The sequence below is a fragment of the Phascolarctos cinereus genome, unplaced genomic scaffold (assembly GCF_003287225.1).
Source record: "Phascolarctos cinereus isolate Bilbo 61053 unplaced genomic scaffold, phaCin_HiC Scaffold_4;HRSCAF=312, whole genome shotgun sequence".
Lineage (NCBI taxonomy): Eukaryota > Metazoa > Chordata > Mammalia > Diprotodontia > Phascolarctidae > Phascolarctos > Phascolarctos cinereus.
This window is the reverse complement of record NW_027555847.1, coordinates 577,074,678-577,102,199: the sequence shown is the minus strand read 5'-3', so window position 1 is coordinate 577,102,199 and position 27,522 is coordinate 577,074,678. Positions and strand designations below refer to the sequence as shown.

The following is a 27,522-nucleotide window of genomic DNA, read 5'->3' as shown; positions in this document are numbered from 1 at the left end:
TTAGCTTACCATAAATTGCTTATTTTGGAAATTTGGAAAAGTCAAAATATGATCTTGCTCACTTAAAAAAAAAGATGATAAATTCACCACAAAATAAAGCATTTCCACAACTCAGTTTTATTTTTAATCTGCCTTAAAGTTGGTACTCCACTTTAGATGGGATTGCATATCAATCAAAATGACTAATCTGGCCAGCACAAAGACAAATTCCTATCAATAGAACCACTTGCTTAATACCAAACACAAATCATACTCTGTAATGAAATCTCTTTGTCTTTAAATTCTTTAAAACCAGTTACCATTCTTAACTTAATTAAAACTAATGTGAAGTATACTAGAAATCAAAAATGTCTAAAGGACATTAAAAATAACTGATAGTTTTACTGATTCTAACACCCAAGGACATACTTATGTATATTAACCTGTTGTGAAAATTATTCTTCAATGATCAAAGAAAGTCATGAAACTTTTTCACTTCCTACTTTCCCCAACAAAGGACGTTCCCCACCCTCCTCCACCATATGAAAGCTTGCTTAGGAAAGGAGCTATTTCTTTTCTATTTTTATATCCCTAGCAACTAGCACAGTGCTTTGCACACAGTAGGCACTTTATAAATACATGTTGAAGTGAAATGAATGTTCATGAAAAAAATGGAATCCTAAAACTGAAGAGGTCTTAATTTAGTCCGATGTACTGCTGATGTATGAATCCCCTCTACCACAACTTGACAAATAGGCATTCAACCTCCAGGGCCTCATTAATACCAGAATCAACCCATTCCATTTTGGAGAAGTTCTGATTGCCAAAAAAAAGGCTCACTAAGCATCATTCTGCCCATCCAGAGCCATGTACAATCTCTCTTTCTAATGACAATCCTTCCAATATTTGAACCTAGCAACCACATCTCCACCAAGTCTTCTCTTTCTCAAACTAACATTCTCAGTTTTTTCAGCCATTTTTTCTATGACATAGCTTCTAGTCATTATATGGTTCTGTTCAATTTCCTCTGAGCATGGTCCAGCTTATAAATGTGGTGCCCAACAGTAGCCTAAATATTCACAGAATTTCAAAGTTAAGGGGCAGCTATGTGGTGCAGTGGATAGAGCACCAGCCCTGGAGTCAGGAGGACCTGAGTTCAATCTGGTCTCAGACACATAATACTCACTAGCTGTGTGACTCTGGGCAAGTCACTTAATCCCAACTGCCTGAAAGAAAGAAAGAAAGAAAGAAAGAAAGAAAGAAAGAAAGAAAGAAAGAAAGAAAGAAAGAAAGAAAGAAAGAAAGAAAGAAAGAAAGAAAGAAAGAAAGAAAAGAAATGCATAGAAGAGGACAGAGAAAGGCCAAAAGGATCAACAAAAAAGCTGGACAGCTTTGAAAGTAATATGCTTAATTAACATATACTTTAAAAAAAAAGAATTTCAAAGTTAAAAGGGCACTCAGAGACCAGCTAGTCCAATACTTTCCTGAATAGGAATCCCTACTGCAGCTCAACTGACAAGCAGGCATTCAGCTATGGCTAGAAAACCTCCAGCGGTGAAATCTGTCCTGATGTGATCTGACCAAAGCTGAATATAAAGGGCCCACTACTTCTCAATTTGGAAAACTGCTTCCATTAATGCAGCCTAACATCCCATTAGAATTTTGACTGCCCCATACGGATTTACATTGAGATAGAAACTCAGAGAATCATTCAGACTTCTAGGATTTTTTCCACAAGTGGTGATCTAGCAACTTCTCCCTCATATACCTGTAGAGTTGATGTTTCTTAGCCTAATTGTAGGACTTTTGTTTTATGTTTAATAGCTATCACTCTAACCTTTAAAAACTAAAGTCAGATATTAAATTCTCTAAGATCAGTGAAACATTAAGTATTTACTGAGCAATTTTCATTATGCAAGGTGTCTGAGGGAGTTATTTTTGTTGTTTCAGTCATGTCTAAACTCTTTGTGACCCCATTTTGAGATTTTCTTGGCAAAGATACTGGAATGGTTTACTTTTCCAGATCATTTTACAGATAAGAGAACTGAGACAAACAGGGCTAAGTGACTTGCCTAGGGTCACACAGCTAGTAAGTGTCTGAGGCTGGATTTGAACTCATAAAGATGTCTTCCTGATTTCAAGGCTAGTGCTTTATCTACTACACCACCTAGCTGCCCTTAGGGGAGCTATAAAACAAAGTTAAGACATGGTCTGCCCTATGTACAATTTAGCTAAGAGCCAAAGATGAATGAAATGATGAAAAATTAACTGAAGGCTAAACTCTAAATTATTCACTAGAAATGCAATGAGTCCAAAGAAAAAAAAGTCTAATCAGAGGGGCAGAAGATACTGATGAGATGTGAGTAACAAATCTAGCATGATAATGAGATTGCCCAATGATGAGCTTCCTGGAGAAGGAAGGCATAATGGGAAAGTCCAAAGACAAGTCTAAAAGCAGTAGAGCTGGTGGAAAATAAAAAAACAAACTAACAAAAACAGGAGTTGGTATCTCAGAAGTGTTAGAACCAAAATAATTATCACCCTACAATTAATTTCAGCATGAACTTGTTCCAACTTATTTTGGGTAGACCTCAGAAGGCATACATGAAATTCCTTCCCAAGCTGACTCTAAAAGCCTTTATTGCTTGCTCAGAGCTGCCAGATTTTGGACTCCATAAGCATCTCCTCTGATACCGAGATTCATGTCCATGGGATTTCTCCATGGGATATCACAGCAGGACATCAATATAGCCACTCTCTTTCCCAAAGGAATTAATTGTATCAAAAGAGCTTTCTTTTTTCCCCCTAACAGTGATGATTACTATTCAACCTTGACCCAAACTATTGTTCTCCAGTGGATTATGCTCTATGTCTTTACTTATGTTATTTCCTTCACGTAGAATATTCTAGTCTCCCTATTCTAATCAAACTGAAAACAAGCTCATACAAGCAGATACACCTAATTACTTGGAAAATTAGTGATGGTCATGATAATGAATCACTACCAGTAAATTAATTTCCTCTGTTAACATCCTTGCTTTGTTTTTGTCCAAATAACTTCAACTCCAGACAGCCTATTGCATCTAAATGCCAATTGTAAAAAATTATGCAAGCCCTAAAGCCTTGCATCCATTTAACAGCAACTTTTATTTTCCATTTTGTATAATTACACAAAGTACACAATTTTTACAGTAGCTTCAATTACTATGATCAGAAACCAGAAGGAAAACAATCGATTTTTAGGAAGGAAGCCAATAAGCTGAACAGTATTCAGAGGAGAGCAATAGCATTAAAGGAACTAGAGATTCTTGTCCTAAGAACAGAAGACTTGGTGAGGATAAAAACGATCTTTGAGTACTTGGAGGGCTCTCCCAATGAAGATGGATTCCATTTGTTCTACTTGGCTCCAGAAAGCAGAACTAGGAAAAATGAGTAGAAGTTCCAAAGAGGAAAAGGTAGTCTGGATGTCCAGGAAAACTTCCTAACAATTAGACCCATCCAAAAGCGGAATAGGCTGCTGCTGGAGGTAGTAGGCTTGCCCTCATTGGGGTTTACAGGCTAAAAAGGAGATGCTTCTCAATCAGAGCTAATTGATATTACAGACTGGTTTCAATAGCAACTGAACGAGTCTGTCTCCAGTTTATTCTTCTTGTTATCTCTTTGAGTTATCCGTTGGAGTACGTGGTCTCTCTGAGCTCCTAGAGGGCAGGATGACTTTTGTCCTTGTATCCTCATAGCTTAGTGCAGTTCCTGGTTCATAGTTAAGGAATGCCTGTTGACTTGTTATTGAACACCTTCACCCTGAGGCTATCTTCTCCAGAAACCACATGCTGGGTAGAATTTCTCTAGCTTTTCCAGTCCAGCTCAAGACTGGGAAGATCACTGGCCTGGGAGTCAGGGGCCTTTTTCATCTGTGAAATGTAGTTTGTACTATTTGCAATACCATTTGCCTCACAGGCAGTTGCAAAGAAGCACACTGCAAATGGCAAAGCTAGATCAAATGGCAGCTAGGTGAAGCACTGGTAAGAGCACAGAAATTGGAATCAGGGACACCCGAGTTCAAATCCAGTCTCAGATGTTTACTAGATATTTGACCAGAAGCAAGTCAATTCACTCAACCTCAGTTTCCTCATCTGTAAAACAGGGATAATAGTAGTTACTTACCTAAAGGGGTTGTTGTGATGATTAACATGTATAACATTTTTAAAATATTAAAACTTTTAAAAAATAAATTTTAAAATATAAATTGCTACTTATTATTATTGTTGATGATGGTGATGATTATTATCAATAGGAATTCATAAGCAGTGAGAGTAGTACCAGCAGCAATGGTGATCTCTACCAGTCCTTCTTGCAATAGCCTGTGATGGATGTACAGAGGGTGCTGGTAACTCCCAAGAAGTTGCTCAGGTCACTGAAGCTACAGAAGGAGCAGTTGTGAACAGATGAAGAGTACAGTTGCAGGTCAGCAATTTCCACATTCCTGAGTAATGGTTTAATATATTCACCATGAACTCTGCCAACCTCACTTTTTCTCCAGATATGACTATAATCTTTCATGGAGCTTGAGGGCTATAATGCCACTTTAAAAAATTTAGGAGGATGGGGGTGGAGGATAATTACATGTTACTGAACAATGACTCCAAGAATGTTGCTCTTTGGTGAATAAATCAAGGAAAAGACACTGAAAGCCAGCAATAGGCTTCTTCCCCTAAAAATATGTGTGTGTGTGTGTGTATGTATATATGTATGCATATATGTATGTATATATATATATATATGTGTGTGTGTATGTATGTGTGTGTATGTATGTGTGTGTGTGTGTATGTGTGTGTGTGTGTGTATATCCTTCCTTCTCTTCCTTCTCTTCCCCACATTTATTCCATCAACTGGGAACTCATATGCATTAACAAACTTTTTTTTTTTGACTCAAACTATATCCTCAGGATTCTTCTGTTCTTAGGAAAATGACATGAACCTGGAGCATTTGCTTCTCACATTCACTTTCCTGACACTATCTTCTGCCTCAGCAGTATGGCAATATGCCAACTCAGAGAATCACAAATTAACATTATGTTTTATTGTATTTTTATTTATTTTGGCAAATATCTCCCAATTACATTTTAATCTAGTTCAGGTTGCACTCTGGAACTTCCAGCTAAGAGTATGACATCTCTAATCTTCATCAATAACACAAGAAAGACAAGAAATGGGCACTAGCCAGTCACTTCTCCAAGATTCTGCCTCACCAAGTCCTGCCACTTACCACACTATAGGGAAATATTTCTATATCACATATATTCATAATTTGAAAGCTATTCTATAGAATATTGAAATTATCCAATGGGTAAATTAAGACATTCAAATAAATGCTGGCAGGAATTACATGTGTCTGTGGTTACATGATCTTTTAGAACATATTATGTTATCCTGATATGTAGTACCCAAGATGACTTTGAAAGAGATAAAGCCCTGGGGGCAGCTAGGTGGACACAGTGGATAGAGCACCGGCCCTAAAGTCAGGAGGATCTGAGTTCAAATCCAGCCTCAGACCAAACACTTGACACTTAGTAGCTGTATGACCCTGGGCAAGTCACTTAACCCCCACTGTCTAAAAAAAGACAAAAAAGAATTAAAGCCCAAAAATATTCCTTTCCAGGAAACTAGCTAGAACCAGATGGAGCACAAGTATCCCTGGCAAAAATAACTATCCACATTTATATAGAGCTTTAAGGTTTATAAAGCGTTTTCCTCACAACCCTGTGATGTAGATTTCACAAACATTATCAGCTGAAGAAACTTGTACTTAGAGAGATTAAGTGACTTACCTAGGAACACATTAACATGTTATTAGCAAGTAATGGAGCCAGAGTTTAAACATAAATTTAACTTCATAGATTAAGAATTGGAAGGGGCCTCAGAAGACATTTAGTCCAAAACCTTCATATTACACTTGAATTAACAGACACCCACGAAGGTTAAGTGACCTCCTCAGGCACATAGGTCATGTGTCAAAGGCAGGATTTGAATCCAGGTCCTCTGACTCCATAATCAGTGCTCTTTTCTCTGTACCCCACTGCTGTTTTTTTCAAATACAATGCTCTTTCTTCCTGGGTCAAGCAGGCTCCTCTATACAGACTGCTGGCATATTCACATGGAGGGAGTCTTAGAACTCTCAACCAGGGGTGGAGAGATTAAGCAGGGGGGCTATAGGGCAGTCCACTCTAGCTTGTACTAGTTATTTATTTGGGAAGCAAGATTCAGGGTAGCAATATTGTGGAGGTAAAATCAAAAGTATTTGGCAATTAGTTGTGGTTAGGAATTTAGGGAAAGAGAAAAAGAAAAGATGATTCTAAGATTTCAAGTCTAGATTACTGAGGGGATGATGGTATTAACAATAAAAACAGGAAAGTTGGGAGGAGAGGCAGATTTACCAAGGTCAGATAACAAATTCTGCTTTGCATATGTTTAAGTTAAGGTGCTAGTGAGATATTCAGATAGAAATGACCAATAAAGAGTTGGAGAGGTGGAACTGGAGCTCAAAAGATGAAGGAAGGAAGGAAGGAAGGAAGGAGCTGCACTGCCCAAGTGGAACGGGCCAGTTGGGTCGCCAGTGGGGCAGCTACCACTACTCATAGGTTATTGCTTGTCCTTCATTCTGGAAGAGGACCACGACATAACGAAGGAGATGCCAAGACTTGCAAGTGAATTGGATTCAAGTGAGGGAGAGCTATACAAAGGAGAGAGTGAGGCTGGTGTATAGATATGAGACTATTAGGATGATAGGTTGAGGGCAAAGCAGAGGTTCAGGAAGAATGGAGGCTATGGGTTACGTGTGTGGAATGAAAGATGATAGAAGGGGAGTCAACTTTCCTAGGATGCAAATATTCTCTTTTTTTCTTTTTTTAAAATTTTTAAAAATTAATTTATTTTGAATTATCAACAATCACTTCCATAAGCTTCTGAGTTTCAAATTTTTCTCCTCCCTCCACCTTCCTCCCCAAGAGGGAGCGCAATCTGATATAGGCTATACATATACATTCTTATTAAATATATTGTCACATTAGTCATGTTGTAAGTAAGAATTAGAGCCAATAGGAAGAACCACCAGAAAGAGGAAACAAAACACAACAGAAGAAAAAAAGTATTAGCAAATAGTATGCTTCGATCTGCATTCAAACTCCATAGTTCTTTCTTCTTTGTGGATAGCATTTTCCATCATGAGGCCTTTCAAGATGTCTTACATCCTTGTATTGCTGAGAAGGGTTAAGTCTATCAATATTAATCATTGCACAATGTGGCTGTTAACTGTGTACAACATTCTCCTGGTTCTGCTCACTTCACTCAGCATCAGACCATACAAGTCTTTCCAGGTTTTTCTGAAGTCAGCCTGTTCATCATTTCTTATAGCACAATAGTATTCCATTACATTCATATACTACAATTTGTTCAGCCATTCCCCAAATGATGAGCATCCTCTCAATTTCCAATTCTTTGCCACCACAAAAACAGCTGTTATAAATATTTTTGTCCATGTGGATCCTTTTCCCATTTGTATGATCTCTCTGGGAGGATGCAAATATTCTGTAAAATAAAGCCTACCACCCAGATGCCATCACTAGAGTGTAGCTTCTAGCACATCTCTCAGTTTAGTAATGATCTATTCAACAGTATGCAGGGGAAAAGTCCAAGCACAAAATATAATCACTAACATTTCAAAAGAGTTATACATCTCAATAAGGAGATCAGGAAAAAAAAAATTATACCCCAAAAACAAATATAAGTGAACTTTGCAGGTTAATTTGAATCAGAAAATAGAATGACAAGCATTACCAGATTTGTTCATTATGCTGCATGAGAAAAAAGTAAAACTAGAATTATATATACCTCTCATTTTCTAAGTGATTAAGTTCATTAAGAAATATTTCTCTTTAAATTTATACTTTTGCAAATCCAAATCTCAGCAACTACATCACACTCATTTAAGTTTTACATGCAGTAGCATAAGGATATAGAAACATTTAAATAACAGGTAGCAAATGCCTCGTTTCTATTCTTCCAGGGAAAGAAAATAAGACAATAAAGTTTTCCTCAATGTTAAGTAACAACATATTGCTGGAGAACAGGGGCAGAACTCAATTCATGTTTATACCTAATTCTTTTTAATGAACCAAGTTCTGTGATTCTTTTTCCTTTTTGGCCATTTACTTAATAAGGGACAGGAAGTCTAAGAACTTCATTTTCAGGCCAATGCCCTGTATCAGGAAGAGGAATAACAAAGAAATAGCTATGTTTGTAGTTGCTGAAGCAGCCAACATTAGAGCAAAGGCTGGCTGGAGGATCACTTTGGGGGTGGAGTGTATTCTTGGTCAGAGATAGAGAGCCTTCAAGTTCCCGTTAACCTCTGAAAGGCAGAGGCGTGGTAGACTGGGTTTATAGCGAGATGATATGGCTTCAAATCCTGCCTCTGCCATTTGCTACCTGAATTTTTCAAAGTTTCAGTTTCCCTAAAGGGGAGTTGGGAGGAACTCCCAGCTTAACCTCATCTGGTGCCTATAAATCCTGACACTTTTTGCCCTTACTTCATAGAAATATTTTAAACCCATTTCTTTAAAAATTACATATATGCTCATAACTAAGACCTTCCAAGAGACTGCCCTCAAGTACTGAGTCCCATATTGGATAATCTCATTCTTGTGACCAATAGATCAGCCTCCATACTGAAAAGAAAAAAAAATCTTGGTAGCCACATTTTGGGAAATCTAGACATATATATCCTGATTACAGTTAGGCGGCATAGTGGATAAAGTATTGGACTTGATTAAGGAAGAGCTGAATTCAAATCCTGCTTCAAAAATTACTCACTGAATGATCCTATACAAGTCACTTCACTTTTCTGCTCCTCCCTTTCTTCATCTGTAAAATGGGTTTTTTGTGTCACTTTTGTGAAGACCAAATGAAATAACATATATAAACAGTCTTACAAATTTAAAGCATCGTATAAATTTTATCTATTATTATAATTATTAGTAACTCCAGTGAGCCAAAGGGAGGTGCTTTACTCTGCTACCCCCTTACAATAGTTAAATTACAAAGAAAAATGACAATAATAATTAAAATTGCTAACATTCAGGAAGCACTTAAGGTTTAGAGAACACTTTACATTCATTATCTCACTTGAATTCCCTGAGAGTCTTTTAAGATAGCTACTACAGGTATTGTCGTCATTTCATCAATGATAAAACTGAAACTCAGAGAAGTTAAGTAATTTGCCCTGTGTCACCACTGGAGGTGGAAATTGAACCCAGGTCTTCCTTACTCCAAGTCTTGTATGCAATCCATTACACCCCATGGCCTCTCACTTAGGAAGTTGTGTCTACTGACTTTCAGCTGTCAGATTGGGGAGATAATGTTTGGCCCATCCCCTGAACTAATTTCCAATAAGAATGACAGCAGGAAAATCAGTATCTCTGTCTGATCAAATTCAAAACAATTCATTAACCCGAAGCCAATATGGGAATTGAGCCTTTCTGAACTTAGTCTGTTCCTAAATATATAGTCCATTTGTACATATAATATTCAAGAACCCAGGGTCATCATAGCAAGATGAGGTAGCAGAGCAGGCCTTTAATGAAAGAGAGGTAATATAGACTAAAGAGCAGATGTTGATCGAAGAGGGAGACATTACAGCAGAATATAAAAAGCATAAATAATATGCAACTCCATCATTCTAAATCAAGTCCTACTACTGCTTAACTTTAGTACCCTCAGGCCCGTTGTTCTGGTTGTTAATAACACCATTTGTCATTTACCATTGCAAGGATTAAAGTGCTAATAATAGAGTATTCAAAACTTCCTAGAAGGAACTATACAGCTATTGAAATATTAGTCGTTGTTCAGTCACTGAGTTGTTCTCAACTCTTCGTTACCCCATGGACTGTAACACACTAGGCCCTTCTATCCTCCACTATCTCCCAAAGTCTGTCCAGGCTCATGTTCACAACTTCCACGATACTCTGTATCCAACTCATCCTCTGCCATTCCCTTTTGCTTTTGCTTCCAATCTTTCCTAACATCAGGGTCTTTTCCAATGAGTCCTGTCTTCTCATTATGCCGCCAAAGTAAGCTTCAGCTTCAGTATTTGACCTTCCAGCAAACAGCCTGAATTAATTTAAGTATTGACTGATAAGATCTCTTTGCTGTCCAAGGGACTCTCAAAAATTTTCTCTAAGGGGCAGCTAGGTGGCGCAGTGGATAGAGCACTGGCCCTGGAGTCAGGAGGACCTGAGTTTAAATCCGGCCTCAGACCAGACACTTGACACTTATTATAGCTGTGTGACCCTGGGCAAGTTACTTAACCTCAACTGCCTCACCAAAAAAAAAAAAAAAATTTTTTTCTCCAGCACCACAATTTGAAAGCATTGATTTTGAGGCACTCAGCTTTCCTTATAGTCCAAATCTGCCAGCCATACATAACTACTGGAAAAACCATGCTTTTCTCTTCTCAGCAATACAATGATCTAAGACAATTCCAAAAGACTCGTGATGGAAAATAGTATCCATCCAGAGAAAAGACTATGGAATCTCAACGCAGATTGAAGCATACTATTTTCATCTTATTTTGTTGTTGGTTTCTTTCTTTTGGTTTTTCCCTTTTGTTCTGATTTTTCTTTCACAACATGACTAATGTGGAAATTAAAAAAGAAAACATGCCTTTGACTATATGGACCTTTGTCGGAAAGGAGATGTCTCTGCTTTTTAGTCTGCTGTCCAGATTTGCTTTCCTTCCAAGGAGCAAGCATGTTTTAATTTCATGGCTGTAGTCACCATCTGCAGTGATCTTTGAGCCCAAAACTATAAAATCTGAAACTGCTTCCATTTCTTCTCCCTCTATTTGCCTATAAGCGATGGAACTAGTTGCCAAGATCTTCGTTTTATTGATGTTAAGCTTCAGGCTAGCTTTTGCATTCTCTTCTTTCACACTCTTCAAAAGGCTTCTTAATTCTTCTTCCTTCTTTACTTTCTGCTACCAGAGTGGTATCTAATACACATCTGAGACTGTTGATATTTCCCCCAGCAACCTTAATCCAGCTTTTGATTAGTCTAACTCAGCATTTTGCATGCTCCACTTTGCATATAAATTAAACAAAGTGACAATATAGAGTTTTGTCATACTCCTTTTCCAATCTTAAACCAATCAATTGTTCCATGTTCAGTTCTAACTGGTGCTTCTTGGACTGCATACTCTTGGGCCAAATATTTTCCTTAGCTATTTGTAAAGCCTCATCAGCCAGCCATTTTGTTTTCTTTCTCTTCTTTTTTTTTTAATGTGTTCTGTCACTGCTTCCTGTATAATATTGGAAGCCTCTGTCCATAGTTCTTCAAGCATTCTATCAGATCTAATTCCTTATATCTATCTATTCATCACTTCCACTTCATATTCATAAGGATGTTATTTAGGTCATAGCCATATAGTCCGGTGGTTTTCCTTACTTTTAATTTGAGTCTGAATTTTGTAATAACAAGCTCATGATCTGAGCCACAGTCAGCTTCAGGTCTTGTTTTAACTGACTGTATAGAGCAGGAGTGGGGAACCTGTGGCCTCGAGGCCACATGTGACCCTCTAGGTCCTCAAGTGTGGCCCTTTGACTGAATCCAAACTTTACAAAACAAATCCCCTCAATAAAAAGATTTGTTCTGAAAACTTGGACTCAGTCAAAAGGCTCTACCCAAGGACCTAGAAGGCCACATGTGGCCTCAAGGCTGCAGGCTCCCCACCCTTGGTATAGTTTTCCTGCCATTGGCTATAAAGTATAGAATCAATCTGATTTCTGTACTGACCATCTGGTGAGGACTATGTGTAGAGTCATCTTTTGGGTTGCTAAAAAAAAAGGGTTTGATATGATCGAGTTATCTTGACAAAACTCTTATTAGTCTCTGCCTTGCTTTATTTTGCACTTTTTTTTGTACTCCAATTGTCTTTTAATTGCCTACTTTTGCATTACAATCCTCTGTGATGAATGTAACATCTTTTTTGTGAGGGATATTATTTCTAGATGTAGCTCTTCATAGAAATAAATGATCAACTTCGGCCTTTTTGGCATTAGGGTTAGAACAAAGACTTATGTAATGATGTTGAATAGTTTGCCTTGGATTTGAACAGATATCATTCCATCTGCAGATATCATTCAGTATTGCTTTTCTCACCCTTTTATTGACCCATGAGGGCTACTTCTAAGGGATTCTTGCTCATTATAGTATATTTAGTGATCATCTGAATTAAATTCACCCATCCTTGTTCATTTAAGTTCATCCAAGATGTTGATGTACAATCTTTCCATCACCTGTTTGACCACATCTAGCTTACCTTGGTTCATAGATCTTACATTCCAGGTTTTTATTGATCTTTAAGCAATGTACTTTCCTTTTGTCACCAGATACATCCACAGCTGAGCTTCCTTTTGGCTTTGGCCTGGCAGCCACTTCATTCTTCCTGGAACTACTTGTAGCTATCCTCCATTCTTCCCCAGTTGCATGTTGGACACCTTCCAACCTGAGGACTCATCTTCTGGTATTATATATTTTATCATTTTAATACTTTCCATGGAGTTTTCTTGGCAAAGATACTGGAGTGGTTTGCCATTTCCTTCTCTAGCTCATTTTACAGATAAGGAACAGAAGCAACAAGGTTAAGTGACTTGCCCAGGGTCACACAGCTAGGAGGTGTCTGAGGTCATATTTAAATTCAGATCCTCCTGAATCTAGGGCCAGCACTCTATCCACTGCATCACCTAGCTGCCTTACTATGACACCTAGCTGTGTGACAATGTCATTGTTTCAAGCCACCTGAGATCAGAAAGCTTTCCTCTCTGTTCTCTTTAAATACTTTCAGATTTCAAGGTTATTTAATGATCACTAACACAGAAATCAAGTTGTTAAAATGAATACAATTGGCCAAAATGTAAATGAGGAACATTTAGTAATACTTTCATGACGTTTGAATTTTAGCCTAGTGATACAGACATAAGTGACTTGAAATTATCTTTTAAAAAAAAAGTCTCACTAGCTGGAGACTCTGGAGAATTGTGCATGTGTAGGTTGTGATTTGTAAAACAGAGAATCTAGTTTCGTTGTAGTTTTAGAGTTGAGGGTGAGAAAAGATTAAATGTAAAATATAATTCCTCTGAACCTGTCCTGGCATGTTAGGAAGAACAGGTTCTCACAAGGAATTGTCCTCCCTATACTGGGAGCTGAAAGTAAAGTCAACCTCTGAACTTTCCAACAAGTACAAATCTTGAGATCAATACGGTTGAATTATATTTGGTTTTCTTTTTTTTTATTAGTAGCTATTTAAGCAATTTAAGATAATGTATTTGTAAATATTTTAATATGGTAAACTCTAACTATATATTATTTCTCTAATGCTTGGTAACAGTCTGCTTATATTTTTTAAGGTAGCTGTTTAAATATTAACCCTGTAATTTAGAAGATTATACTTGCTCACTAATTTGCCCTGGATTGAATATTAACTTTTCCCTGCTACCTCTCTCTTATTCTCATCTAGTACAGACCTAACCCTCACTAGTCCCTATACTTTTCTGTCCTCCTCTTCCATTAAGTGCTATGGAATTAGTACTCTTTTCATAACAAATCATCCTAGATCTATTCTTCCTTTCAATGTCCTATCATCTTCTGGTACTTACTGAAACCTGTCATTCTCCTAAAAGATACTATATCCCCTGCCAGCCTCTGCAACACTGGCCACTACTCTCACCCCAACCCTCTTCCCCTTTTTGCCCTCTGCTTTCTCTCATTCTCCTTTTCTCTCTCTCCTCTCTCTATATCTTCTCTCTCTGTCTCTGTCTCTCTTTCTTCCATACATACACACACACACACACACACACACACACACACACAGAGTCAGGAAGAGCTGGTATGTTCCTTGCTCCCCACTAACATTTCCTGACCTACCAACTACAACCCATAGTCAATAACAAGAATTAATAATAATAATAATATATAACACTTATATAGTGTCTACTGCATGCCAGATACTATGCCAAATGCTTTACAAATATTTCATAACAACCCTGTGTTGCTCTGTCATTTCAATAATGATGGACTCGGGGCAGCTAGGTGGCACAGTGGACAGAGCTCTGGCCTTGGGTGGAGGACCTGAGTTCAAATTTCACCTCAGACACTTGACACTTACTAGCTGTGTGACCCTGGGCAAGCCACTTAACCCCAATTGCTTTACCAAAAAAAAATAATAATAATAATAATAATGATTGGACTCTTTGTGACACCATTTGGGGTTTTTTTGGCAAAGATATTGGAGTGGTTTGCCATTTCTTTCTCCAGTTTTTTTGTTTTTTGGCTAGGCAATGGGGTTAAGTGACTTGCCCAAGGTCACACAGCTAGCAAATGTTATGTGTCTGAGGCCAGATTTGAACTCAGGTGCTCCTGAATCCAGGGCCAGTGCTCTATCTACTGCACCACCTAGCTGCCCCTCTCCAGTTTATTTTACAGATGAGGCAAATAAGGTTAACTGACTTGCCCAGGGTCACACAGCTAGTAAGAGTCTGAGGCCAGATTTAAACTTAGGTCTTCCTGATTCCATGACAAGTGCTCCTATCCACTGCACCACTTAGCTTCCCTACAACACTATGAGATAGGTGCTATTATTACTCCCATTTTACTGATGAGGAAGCAGAGGCAAATACAGGTTGAGGAATTTGACCAGGGTCACACAGCTAGTAAGTGTCTGTTTTTCTCAATTATAAGAGAAGATTCCATTGTTTTCCTTCAGACAGGATTGTGATGTAAGGACAAAGAGCTTAAATAAATCTTTTTTTAAATTGATACATACAAAAAAGTAACCTGGAGAGAGCAATTTCAGTTGAGGGGGTAAAGCTAAAAACCAGGCTACAATGTGTTGAGAAGTGAAAGTCAATGAGACTATTTTTTTCTAGGAGTCTGACTGTGAAAGTGAAGACAGCTATAAGACAGAAAGTCTGAAGGAACAGTAGGATCAGATAAAGGTTTTTTAAGGATGGAGAAGACCTGGGTATGTTTGTGGCCAGCACTGATGGAGGGAGAAGATACGAAGAAAGGAAGATAAGATAAGAAGATAATGAAGACGTGAATACTAGGGGAAAGGAGATGGTAAAAGAGGCAAGCTCCTGGAGATCAAAGGCCCAAGCAGGGGGACTGACCTTGGAGACCAGGGTCACCTCTTCAGAGCATGGAACCAAAACACAAAGGGCAGATGCATATATTTATAATTAAGGGCAGGATCTCAACTGTCCAGCTCATTCCACTTTCCATCTGCAGCTCCGCAGCAGATTCAATTCCATTGATTAAGAGTACTGCCTGGGGCAGCTAGGTGGATAGAGCATAGGCCTTGAAATCTGGAGGACCTTAGTTCAAATCCAGCCTTAGACCGAACACTTGACACTTACTAGCTCTGTGACCCTGGGCAAGTCACTTAACCCCAACTGCCAAAAAAAAAAAAAAGAGTACTGCCTGTTATGTGCCTCCTTTCCTTCCAGCTTCCTTTCCTGTGTTGTTAGGACAACATACCTCCGCTAACTGCACCCCCTAGACTGTGAGTTGCCTGAGGGCAGGGACTGTCTTTTTTTTTTTTCCTCTTATTTACGTCCCTAGCACTTAGCATAGTACCTGGCCCACAGCAGGTACTTAATAACTGTTTGTTGACTGACAGGTACTGGATAAAAGTTTGTTAAACTGAATATTTGTCAAATTAGCTCTCCTTTTATCTGGGCAGTTGCAGCATTTAATTTAGTTAGTCTGGAAATGAAATGCAACTCTGTGATCCTAAACTTCAAAAGTAAGGCTTTTCATGGATGGAATACATAGGATTATAGCTTTAGAGGTAAAAGGGATTTGAACTCATGAAAATGAGTCTTCCTGACTCCAGGCCCAGCACTCTATGCACTGTTCCATCTAGCTTCTTTTCTTTAAATTATTAGTCCTTTAATTAAAGTTGATGACCTGAGTTCAAATCCAGCCCCAGACACTTGACTAGCTGCATGACCCTGGTTAAGTCACTTAACCTTGACTGCCTCACCAAAATAATTAATTAATTAATTAAAGTTGACACATCGAGAGGCAGAGTGGAGTAGTAGACAGAGAAATGGACTTAAAGACAGGAAGCTCTGGGTTCTACTCCCACCTGTGACACACACTGGCTTTGCATTGCTGAATGAGTGCTCTAAGCAGCTAACACCAAGTTACAAGGAAGGTGCCCACCTACATTGGTGGAGGGAGGTTCCTCACCTGGGAATTTCCAAAACCAACAAAATCATGGGTCTTATCCCTATAGTGATTATATTGAGAATGAGGAGTGCCTCACATAAGGATCATACACTTAAGGAATCTTTCCATGTGGAAACTTTACATTTTTAAGATTTTCTGCTAACACATTACCATCAATTTTAGCTGTAATGCCCTCTAGTACTTCATTAAAACAGCGTGGAAGCACTATAGTTTCACAGGATATTTAGGGTCACTTTGTCAGCACCATTTATGACAATAGTCTGGCACATTAAAGGCTCTTTGATTTTGTTTGAATCTATAAATTTTCTCAGTTACCTGACCTAGATTTAAGAGTGAAGAGGTGTTAAAAATAAGTTCCCTACAAGCTAAGTGAAATAAACACAGAAAATGAAGAGTAGATAAAGAGGTGTTAAAAATAAGTATGTCCTAACAATGTGATACCTTGGCCTAAAGAACATGGGCCATGCTCCTGGTATCATCTAAAAAGGCTGAGCTCACCAGCTGTGCAGGCAGTCCAGGCAGGAGCCAGCAGTCAAGGAAAAGCAGATCCTGAAATGGAACAGCTCTTCACCTCTCAGGATGTAGGAGGAGAGAGAAAGAGACACAGAGAGAGTAAAAGAGAGAGAGAGAGAGAGAGAGAGAGAGAGAGAGAGAGAGAGAGAGAGAGAGAGAGATTTCTCTTCTCTCACCCCCAGCCCCCAGTGATGGTACTTGCCAGCATTGTTGTTTCTTCAATTTGGAGAGGTACATTTGAGATGCATCCAGACGAGAGAAGAGACATACGTATTCCCAGCATGCATACATACATACATACATACTCATCCATATATGTGTATGCATGTGAATGTATGTGTGCACATATCCATGTATGTTGTATGTGTGTGTACACACATATGTATCTATGTACATACACAAAAGCAGTAGCCAAGTAGCTTCAAAGAATGTGACTCCTAGCAGCAGAGAAGAGCCAACTGTGGTTTCAAGAATTGCCCTGGAAAATGGGTGCTGACATTAGGAAGAAAAAAGATTCAGGGAGCCAAGCTGCATGACAACATATAGCAGAAAAGAGAAGAGGGGTGCAGCAGGAGGATTCCATCAGTATCATTGCCAGAGCAACATGTGCTCCGTCTTCTGTGCCTCCCTACCAGAAATTCCAAGCCTGCTCCTTCTCTCCCCACTGATACTTTATGTATTCCTGGGAGACTGAAACTCAGGTTTCTGAGGGGAACATTTTATAGTTCTTTCTATGCCACCTTAGTAAATGCTGTTGCTTTCAGCTAATTGTGGCTACTGGATTGCCATTTAAAATAAATTAATTGGGAGGGGCTTATGAGCTATAGTGACAGTAGTGCATATGCACAGGATAACCCAACCCAATGGGAAAATAATATTTCTAACATCAACCTAAGAGTTAGTGTGAAGATTGAATAAAAAAAGGTGTGCAAAGTGATTTATTACTTTTATTATAGTGCCATATAAATGTAAGCAATTGTTATTAACATGAAAGAATATTGAAATGATATGATTTGTACTTCTTCCTAAACATTCTTGTCACTAAACAACAAAATCTGACAATTTATAAATATTTATAGTCAGCTATTTCTTATGTTTTTATTGCTGTATGACTTCTTAAAAATAAGTAAAGTACAGTGGTACTTCAAATAAAAGTAATGAAAATTAAAGCAGTAAACAAGTTGTTAGGATGACTATTATGCAAAGACACTTATTTACCTGTTGTAATTTGATTTTCATTAACTGGAAAGGAACTGGACGTTACTTCCCTCTCCCCCTCTGGGCAACAGGACATTGCAAAATGCATATAGTACCATGACTATAAGGGAATTTTTAATGAGGGAAACTGAATTAATATTGGTATTCATCTTTAATTGGCAGTGATAGAATTCAACAAAACTGTGACCATTCCAGGTTTGTCTTTTTCTAAATACTACATATTTGTGGAATTTTTGTTGTGACAATAAGATAACAAAGAAAAAAATTCCAGTACTTTTATAACTTTCCTCAAACTTTTAGGGAAGTGTAATAACCTGTTACAGAGTGTCAGTTAATACCAACAGAATATTTCCAAACTCTGTAAATAGAATTGAGTCAGTAAAGATAACCAGAAGCTTGGATAATACCTGGATAAATAAAATCTATAAAATATTTTATTTTAGCCAGCAGTCTAAACTTCATTTCCAATATTTACCAAAATCTATGAAATTTTAAAAAAATAAATGTTAAAAAAATCTATGAAATAGCAAAATTGATTAATTTGGACATCCACTAGATAACCCTTTTTAGTAACAAAGGTAAGGACAAGCTGAAAGGGCAGACAAACAGGTTGACAGGGGGAAAAAGAAGTGACTAAGAATAAAATATGAGAACAAAATGGAGCAACATTAATAGAAAGCAAATTAAATGCAATGCCAAAGTTTGAATTTCCCAAAGTGGTTAATGATTTTATCCAACACATATGTAATTATCATCAGTCTTTTATTGATCTGTACTTCAGTCACTCATCTGAAATGAATACTTTTCTTCAATAGTGATGCCTCTTTATATAGATAAGAGAATGAAATAACATTTAATCAATTTTCCAACTAAGACTAATAAGTACAGTAGAAAACTCAAAATCTGGACTTGGAGTCAGGACATCTGAGTTCAATTCCTGCCTCAGTCTCTTATTATCTGTGCCTCAGGAAATCACTTAACCTCCCAGATCCTGTTTCATCACCTGTAAATTTAAAATAATAATAATTGCACTACCTACCTGAGGGGGTTCTTATAAGTACTATGTAGATGTTGGTTAGAGCAGCTAGGTGGCACAGTAGAGTGCCAAGCCTGTAGTTCAGAAGACACCTTCCTCAGTTGAAATCTAGTCTCAAGATACTTCCTGTGTGACCCTGGGCAAGTGACTTAACCCTGTTTGCCTCAGTTTCCTCATCTGTAAAATGAGCTGGAGAAGGAAATGGCAAACCACTCCAGTATCTTTGCCAAGAAAACCTCAAATAGGGTCACAAAGAATCAGACACGACTGAATAACAATAACAATAGACATTGGTTGTTGTTATTGTCCTTTTTGTTGTCAAAATTAACCTCAAAGAGAAGCAATGTAATGTGACAGTCACCACCTTATATCTGTGTTATTGGAAGGAATTTCCACAATGTGAGTTCCCTATATTGATGAAATCAAAGGTCCAAAGCAAAACCTTATATGAATTAGCTAGTATAATGGTCTAACAGAACACATTTAAATGGAGGGGAGTTGGGGTAGAGGAAGGAAGGCAAAGAAGAAACAAGAAGTGGAAATGGTACTTCCCAACATCTACCACAAATGAGAACAGGTAGGAACTGAGGGAAAATAATTTCTAGGCACAGGTGCCACAAAGAATATAATGGCAGGTTGCTAAGAAATTTAAGATAAATTCAGTTTGAATATGTTTTATGATTACCACCAATTTGTGTGGAAGATGGGAAACAATTATTTTATATAAAATTTCTCACTTTATCAGTCCAGGAAGAAGTTAGAAAAGGTTTCTATGTCATTGTTAGTTCAAAGATAGGCTTAAAGGCAAAGATTATCATTTTTCTTTTCTCAGTTCCTTCACTGTCTTTCTGCATCCATTTATACTTTAAAAATCAGAGACTGATAATCTGGTTCTAGTGCCATTGAAATTTGTTAAAACAGTGTCACTATAATTCCACATCATATGCAATTTTCTCTTTTTCTCTTTGTCCTCTGTCAAATTACAGAGGAATCTTTATGTGCTTGTTTCCCTTTCTCCTCTTCCTACCGATGCTTCTGGTCTGCCTGCCACAACTGGAATATTGCTTAGGTCTGCAGTAGGTTCTGACAGCTAAAGTGATTGCTGACCTCAAGTCTAAGATGAAAAAAAATGGAACTGATGTCTAATCTGATATTACTATGGTAGGTTTTAAAAGAATTACAATCTGGGCAGCTAGATGGCACAGTGGATAGACCACCGACCTTGGAGTCAGGAGGACCTGAGTTCAAATGCAGTCTCAGACACGTGATACTCTAGCTGAGTGACCTTGGGCAAGTCACTTAACCCAGATTGCCTCACACCAAAAAAAAAAAATTACATTCTGCTTTTGGTTATCTGTAGTAATGGATATATTAAAAACTCCCATTAAAATAACAATATTTGCATATTTACAAAGCGCTTTACAAGTATTACCTCTTTTTGTCCTCACAGCAATTGTGGGAGTAGATACTATTATTACTCCCATTTTACAGATGAGAAATCTGTGTCAGATAGAGCTCTTAAGTGACGTGTCCAGGATCACACAGCTATTAAGTGTCTGAGGCTGGATTGGAACTCGGGATTTCCTAAATTCATGTCCATTATTTAGCTTTAATCCATCTTTCTCTAGAAAGCCTACAACTGCAAAATTGACCCAACTCTATTTTCTCTCCAGCCCTGCCTGTTTCTGGTAACCAAAAGACCTGAATGAAACTTTGGATCAAGTCAGAGAAATGGATAAGCGAACAAACCAGGTGAAAATTTTCTGTGGCAGTAAAAGAAGTCGATGTACAAATCCTGAATGCCTGTAAACTCTCTGAAATCAACTTCATTCAGAAAAGGCACTTTTTCACTTACATTAATTGAATACATTAAAATCCAGATAATGCCAAAATATTCACATGGCTTTTATGATCGCTCGAGCTTTTCTAAGTAATTCACCTTCACCAAGGCCGGGTGTAAATAGCCATCCAATCTGCCAGCCCCTATGATGCCCGTTCGCGTAAAAAGCAGCTTCGTCTCTCCCGCCCTACCTCCTCCCCGACTTCAGAGGCTGGGAGCTGAGCAAGTAAAGCGATAAACAGATTACATCTCCAGGTGAGGAGCCCTAAGGACTTCAAAGGCTTTTGCAGCCCGTGTAGCACGCTCCAGCTCCACTTTGCAATTGCGGAGAAGCCACAAACGGGGAGCCAATCTAAGTTCAAGTTTGCTGCTGCCACCCACACGGGCACAGCCGAACTGCGCTCAAACCCTCCAGGGCCACCCAATCCTGCAAAGTGCAGAGGAGTCATCAGGACTGGGAGAAAAGGCCTTAGGAGAGATCTCATCCCTGGCGAGGTAGGCTCGCACTGCGGGCCTTTCCCTTTCCGGAAAGGGAGCTAGGGAGCTGAGGACCCTTGAGTCTTGGGCTTCTCTTGTCTTGCCCTCATCCACTTACTTTCTTCTTCTTCCTCCTCTCCCTCCCGCAAGAAGAATATGGGGTTCCCTTGTGCCAAGACACCACACTCACCTCCTGAAATCCAGGACCCGCCAGGGGTGGAAGAGGTAGAAATCAGCAGGGAAACAAGCCTTCCAGTAGCAGCCTCGGCCAGGCCCAGGGTTTACAGGAACCAAAAGCCAAACCAGCAGAGGAGGAGCTGTGACCGCGCTCCGCCCTTGTTTAGTCTCTGAAAACCCCCCCGCCCCCGCCCCCCAATCTCTGCCCCGGCTCCTATCCAGCCCCTAAAACTCTACTCTTCCAGGCTCAAGGCCAGCGGTTTGATAGCTACAACCGCTGGAACGTCTATCTAGAAGCTCCTAACGTGCGCGGTCCTGGACTCGTGGGCCCCTGCACTGCGGTCTACCAAGCCATCGAAGCTGTCACGGGTCAGGCTTGGATCCTCCATACTCCCTCAGCTTCCTCGCGGGTTACAGATTCCATTCTGTCACTTTCATGTGCATTCCGATGTGACCTGGACTATAGAGAACTCAGATCTACTAATACATTTCTCCTAGGACTCCACCTGAATACAAGCACTTTTAAAATGTAGATTTGGTCTTTGTGCTTTTTTACGTGAGACCACAGACGACGGTAACTAAGTTGCAAATTTCAAGACTTCCAGGGGGCGGAGTACCGAAGCCTTAGAGCTGTCTGCCCCAGCAATATTAGAAGATGAGAAAAGAATAATCATTAGGAGGATGAAGGGATCTTGTGGTTTTAGACTTTACCTCACAATGTGTTATTTGATTAGATTCAATTCAACAAGCATAATTTAATGCCTACCAAATGTCTACTGTGAGAGGTGGTCCTGTTTTTTTTTACATGTAAGTATTAATTTCCACCAAACTGCAATGTAAACACCAGAGTGGTAAGCAGATACTTTTTATTTTTGTTAATGGCCTACCAGAGTAGGGGATACTCAGTGAGCAATAAACATTTGGTGAATGAACGGATGAATGAAAAGAAACTGGAAAAGTGAACTTAGCTATTATGTCCAAACTACATTCCTACGGTTGAATTCAACAGGTCCTTAGCTGAAGAAAAGCAATTCAGAATAGATTTTATTTACATCTAGGTGGTCCAATGGATAAGAGAGCTCTGGTCCTGGAGTCAGGACAGACCTTAGTAATCCATCTTCAGACTCTTACTAGCTGTGTGACCCAGGGCAAGTCACTTTATTTTTTAAAAAATAATTAATGTATTTATTTTTAGTTTTCAATATTCACTTCAATAAAATTTTGAGTTTTAAATTTTCTCCCTCTCCTTTTCCTCCCCCCCCAAGATGGCGTGCAATCTGATATAGGCTCTACATATACATTCATATTAAGCATATTTTCACATTAGTCATGATGTAAAGAAGAATTAGAACTAATGGGAGGAACTACAAGAAAGAAGAAACAGAACAAAACAAAAAAAAAGGACAGCAAATAGTATGCTTCCATTTGCATTCAGACTCCATAGTTCCTCCTCTGGATGGGGATAGCATTTTCCATCATGAGTCTTTTGGAGTTGTCTTAGATCCTTGCGTTGCTGAGGACAGATAAGTCTATCAAATAACGTGGCTGTTACTGTGTACAACATTCTCCTGGTTCTGCTCGCTTCACTCAGTATCAGTCCATACAAGTCTTTCCAGGTTTTTCTGAAGTATGCTTGCTCATCACTTCTTAGAGTACAGTATTCCATTACATTCACATACCACAACTTGTTCAGGCATTCCCCAATTGATGGGCATCTTCTCATTTTCCAATTCTTTGCTACCACAAAAAGAGCTGCTATAAATATTTTTGTACATGTAGGTCTTTTTCCCATTAGTATGATCTCTTTGGGATTTAGAAGGATCTAGACCTAGAAGTGGTATTGCTGGGTCAAAGGATATACACAAATTTTATATTCTTTTGAGCAGAGTTCCAAATTGCTCTCCAGAATGGTTGGATCAGTTCACAACTCCACCAACAATGCATTAGTATTCTAGTTTTCCCACATCTTCTCCAACATTTAGCATTTTCCTGTTTTGTCATGTTAGCCAATTTGATAGGTATGATGTGGTACCTCAGAGTCATTTTGATTTGCATTTCTTTAATCAATTGTGATTTAGAGCATTTTTTCATATGACTATAGAGAGCTTTAATTTCTTCCTCTGAAAATTGCCTGTTCATATCCTTTGACCATGTATTAATTGGGGAATGACTTGTATTCTTATGAATTCGATTCAGTTCTCTATAGATTTTAGAAATGAGGCCTTAATTAGAGATATTGGCTGCAAAAATTGTTTCCCAGCTTTCTGTTTCCTTTCTAATCTTGGTTGCAGTGGCTTTGTTTGTGCAAAAACTTTTCAATTTAAAGTAATAAAGTCATCCATTTTGCATTTTGTAATGTTCTGTAACTCTTTTTTGGTCATAAGTTCTTCCTTTCTCCATAGATCTGATAGGTAAACTATTTCTTTGCTCTCCTAGTTTGCTTATAGTATCAATCTTTATATCTGAACCGTGTACCCATTTTGACTTCATCTTAGCATAGGTTGTAAGGTGTTGGCCTATGCCTAGTTTCTGCCATACTATTTTCCAGTTTTCCCAGAAGCTCTGTTAAATGGTGAGTTCTCATCCAAGAAGCTGGCGTCTTTGGATTTATCAAATAGTAGATTACTATAGTCAGTGACTGCTGTGTATTGCATACCCAACCTGATCCAAGGGCAAGTCACTTTAAAAAAAAAAACCTTTCAGTTTGCCTCAGTTTCATTATCTATAAAATGGAAATAATAATAGCTCCTACCTCCCAAGACTGATTGACGGAGAAATTGAGATCACATTTGTATAGTTCTTTGCAAACTTAAAGTATTATATAAATGCTAGATATTATTTAATGCACACCATAGACAGAGATAGAACAGAAAACTACCATTGAAACCTGGGGAAAGTGGTGACAAGGAATTGGGAAAATAAACCAATAAGTGAGAAAAGCTTGGATTTCCTCTGGATCACAAGAATTCCTCCCCCCCACCACCCTTGCCCCCCATGCAGTTATTTAGAGTACAAAGGTTACCCTGTCTTTGTGCTCCAGAAGGTAGCAGGCAACCCCACTCTTCCACTCTACCTCAGACACGTTACAAGGGATCACACCTTATTTTACTTTTGTTACTATTCACATTGGGGTAGCTTTGAGTGTTTCAGAAGATATCCTTCTTTCATCGATAACTCATTAACACATCATCTCCTCTAAGAACAATGGTTGCTCTACATAAGCCACAGTGTAATCCCAAATCACGATTTACATGCAAGAAGTGCCAGAAAAGACATCAAAGACATGTATGACTAGAAAAAGCTTCAGGAGAAGTAGCTCTAGGATATAGTGAATAGAGAGCTGGCCTCAAGTCACAAAGACCTGGGTTCAAGGCCTGCTTCTAACAAAGGAAGGTAAATTTTGAGGGTGAAGCCTACTTTGATATCATGGAGTTTATTGGCTAGATTTCTTTTTTAAATACCATGACTGAAATCCAATTCACTCTAGCTCTCCTGGGTTGGCCAACAATAGGTCCCTGCCTTAGCACCACTTAATGGTTATTTTTTGAGCCCAGATGACTCAGAGTGAATGTAAATAGTAATTGTTTCTCTTTTGGCCAGAAACAACCCGGAGGGTCTCCCCTTCCCAGTTTTTTTTTTTAATTAAACGGGCCATCCATTGGCCCACTTCTTACACAGCCCTAATCACTGAATGGATGTTGCCTCAAAGTGAGAACTTGGAAAGACCTTAGCTTAAAAAGGCCAAGGTCTCCTACTGCATGCTGGGTCAACTCCAGTTGTCCTGATCTATATCTGGCCATTGGATCCAGATGGCTAGTGAGAAAAAAGTGAGGCTAGGGACTTTGCACAGCCCTCCCTCACTATAATCCAATTCACTTGCAAGTCATAGCATCAACTTCCTAATGTCATGATCCTCATCAAAAACAAAGGACAAACTATACACACAACCTCTAATACATACAAACTGGGAGATTCTCAGCAAGTCCCTTAACCTCTCAGTGCCCTTAGGTAACTTTATAAAACCAAAAGTTACAAAACTGGTGCTGATCTGTATATTTTACATAAAGTTCCCAATACCAATAAAATCATGAGTTTCAAGATATATGCATGTATATATTTGATTATATATATGGTTTTATATATATGTACACATGTATATTTAAAGATTTCAGACAAGGATGGTTATGTAGCCAGAGTAAAAAAAACTGATGGACAGTCAGAGTGCTGCATTTGTACCCACAAAACATTAAAATACTTTGAGTAATACTTCCAAAGAACTACTTAGATCAACCATGGAGGATTTACACAAGGACATAGACAAGAATTACACAGGATAAGAAGGCACTGATGAATTGTACCATGCCCCAGTATTGAGTGTATTCACATTGATTGATCATAAATCCATTGAAGTACTTAAACATTTTTAAAGCACTAAACTAGTGACTAAAGATATAGAGATAAAAAAAATATGACACAGTTCCTACCCTTAAGCAACTTAAAGCTAATGGGGGAGGGGATAATGAAATAGGAACATCAATAACTGGTAACAAATTTAATTATAAAAGATCAAATGGATTAGGATGAGAAAACAGTCTCGGGACAAGAAAGGACAGAATAAAAAAAAAGCTAATTGGCAATTGGTACTACAGATAAGTAAGGATTAGTAAGAGAGTACAGAGCTACCCTAGAAGAATTCAGGTTAACTGGACCTTATAAATGCACCCTGGCTCTCTCACTGATGGGCCAATAATAGGTCCCAGGCTAAGCCCTATTTGGTCATTCTTTGGGCGCTGATTGGCTTAGAATGAATGTAAATAGCAATTGTTTCAGAAACCCTGAGAGTCTTTCCCTCCCAGATCTATATATTTTTTTAAATTTTAGTTTTGCTTTTATTTTATTTTTATATTCAGTTTCAAATTCTAGCCCTCCTTTCACCCCTCCCCCACCCACTGAGAACTACAATACCTATTTTACATACAAAGTCATGCAAAACATATTTCTGCATTAGCTATGTTCCACCCCTACCTGCTACCCCCCAAAATTAACAAGAAAAATAAAGGAAGGGAAAAAAATATGCTTCAGTCTGCACTCTGAGTCATTAGTTCTCAATCTGGAGGTGGACAGCATTTTTTATCATGAGTCCTTTGGAGTTGTGATGAATCATTGTCTTTCATAGTTGACTATCTTTACAATACTGTTATTACTTTGTAGATTGCGCTCCTGGTTCTGCTCATTTCACTTTATATCAGTTCATATAAATCTTCACAAGTTTTTCTGAAACCATGCCCCTTATTTTTCCTTATAGCACAATAGTATTCCAGCATATTCATATACCATAATTTGTTCAGCCATTTCCAAATTGATGGGCATCTCTTCAGCTTCCAATTCTTTGCTACCACAAAAGGAGCTGCTACAATATTTCTGTACATATATGTCCATTTCCTTTTTTCTTTGATCTCTTTGCAATACAGACCTAGTAGTAGTATTGCTGGGTCAAAGGACCTACATAAAACAGTCCAGAATGGTTGGATTAATTCATAGCTCCAACACAAGTGCATTAGTAGACCTGTTTTCCCACATGCCTTCCATCATTTGTGACATTTATTTTAAGTGATTATAGATTTTTTAATTTATTTCTTGAGAATTAGTGTGAAGGTAGAAAGATCATTAGCATATACCAAGCATCAGAAAATTGAAGTCCAGCAAATTCTAGTACTGGCTGCCTCCAACCAACTCTATGATATTGGGGAAACCACAGTATCTCTGGGCATCAGTTTTCTCATCTATATATTGAGCAAATGACTACCTGTTTTCCGAAGTCCTTTTCAATTCTAAAATTCCATAACTATGACTTTATAGTTCAGTTATATTCTGGGCAACTGAGTTTATTAAATAGTTGAGTGTTGCCTCAGTACTTGAAATCTTTGTGTGTGCATATGTGCGTATCACAGTATTTTCCCCTTGACTTGAGAGCTCTGGATTT

At 38.4% G+C, this 27,522-nt stretch overlaps 1 protein-coding gene across 1 annotated transcript in view; it reads right to left on the bottom strand.

Moving 5' to 3' along the window:
* CPNE3 (copine 3) overlaps nucleotides 1–21,684 on the bottom strand; it is a 58,931-nt gene extending 37,247 nt beyond the window's left edge. Inside the window, exon 1 of the mRNA XM_020970079.2 lies at nucleotides 21,553–21,684. The gene's annotated coding sequence lies outside the window, so the exon portion shown is untranslated. The remainder of the gene's footprint in view (nucleotides 1–21,552) is intronic.
* Between the last annotated feature and the right edge of the window lie 5,838 nt (nucleotides 21,685–27,522).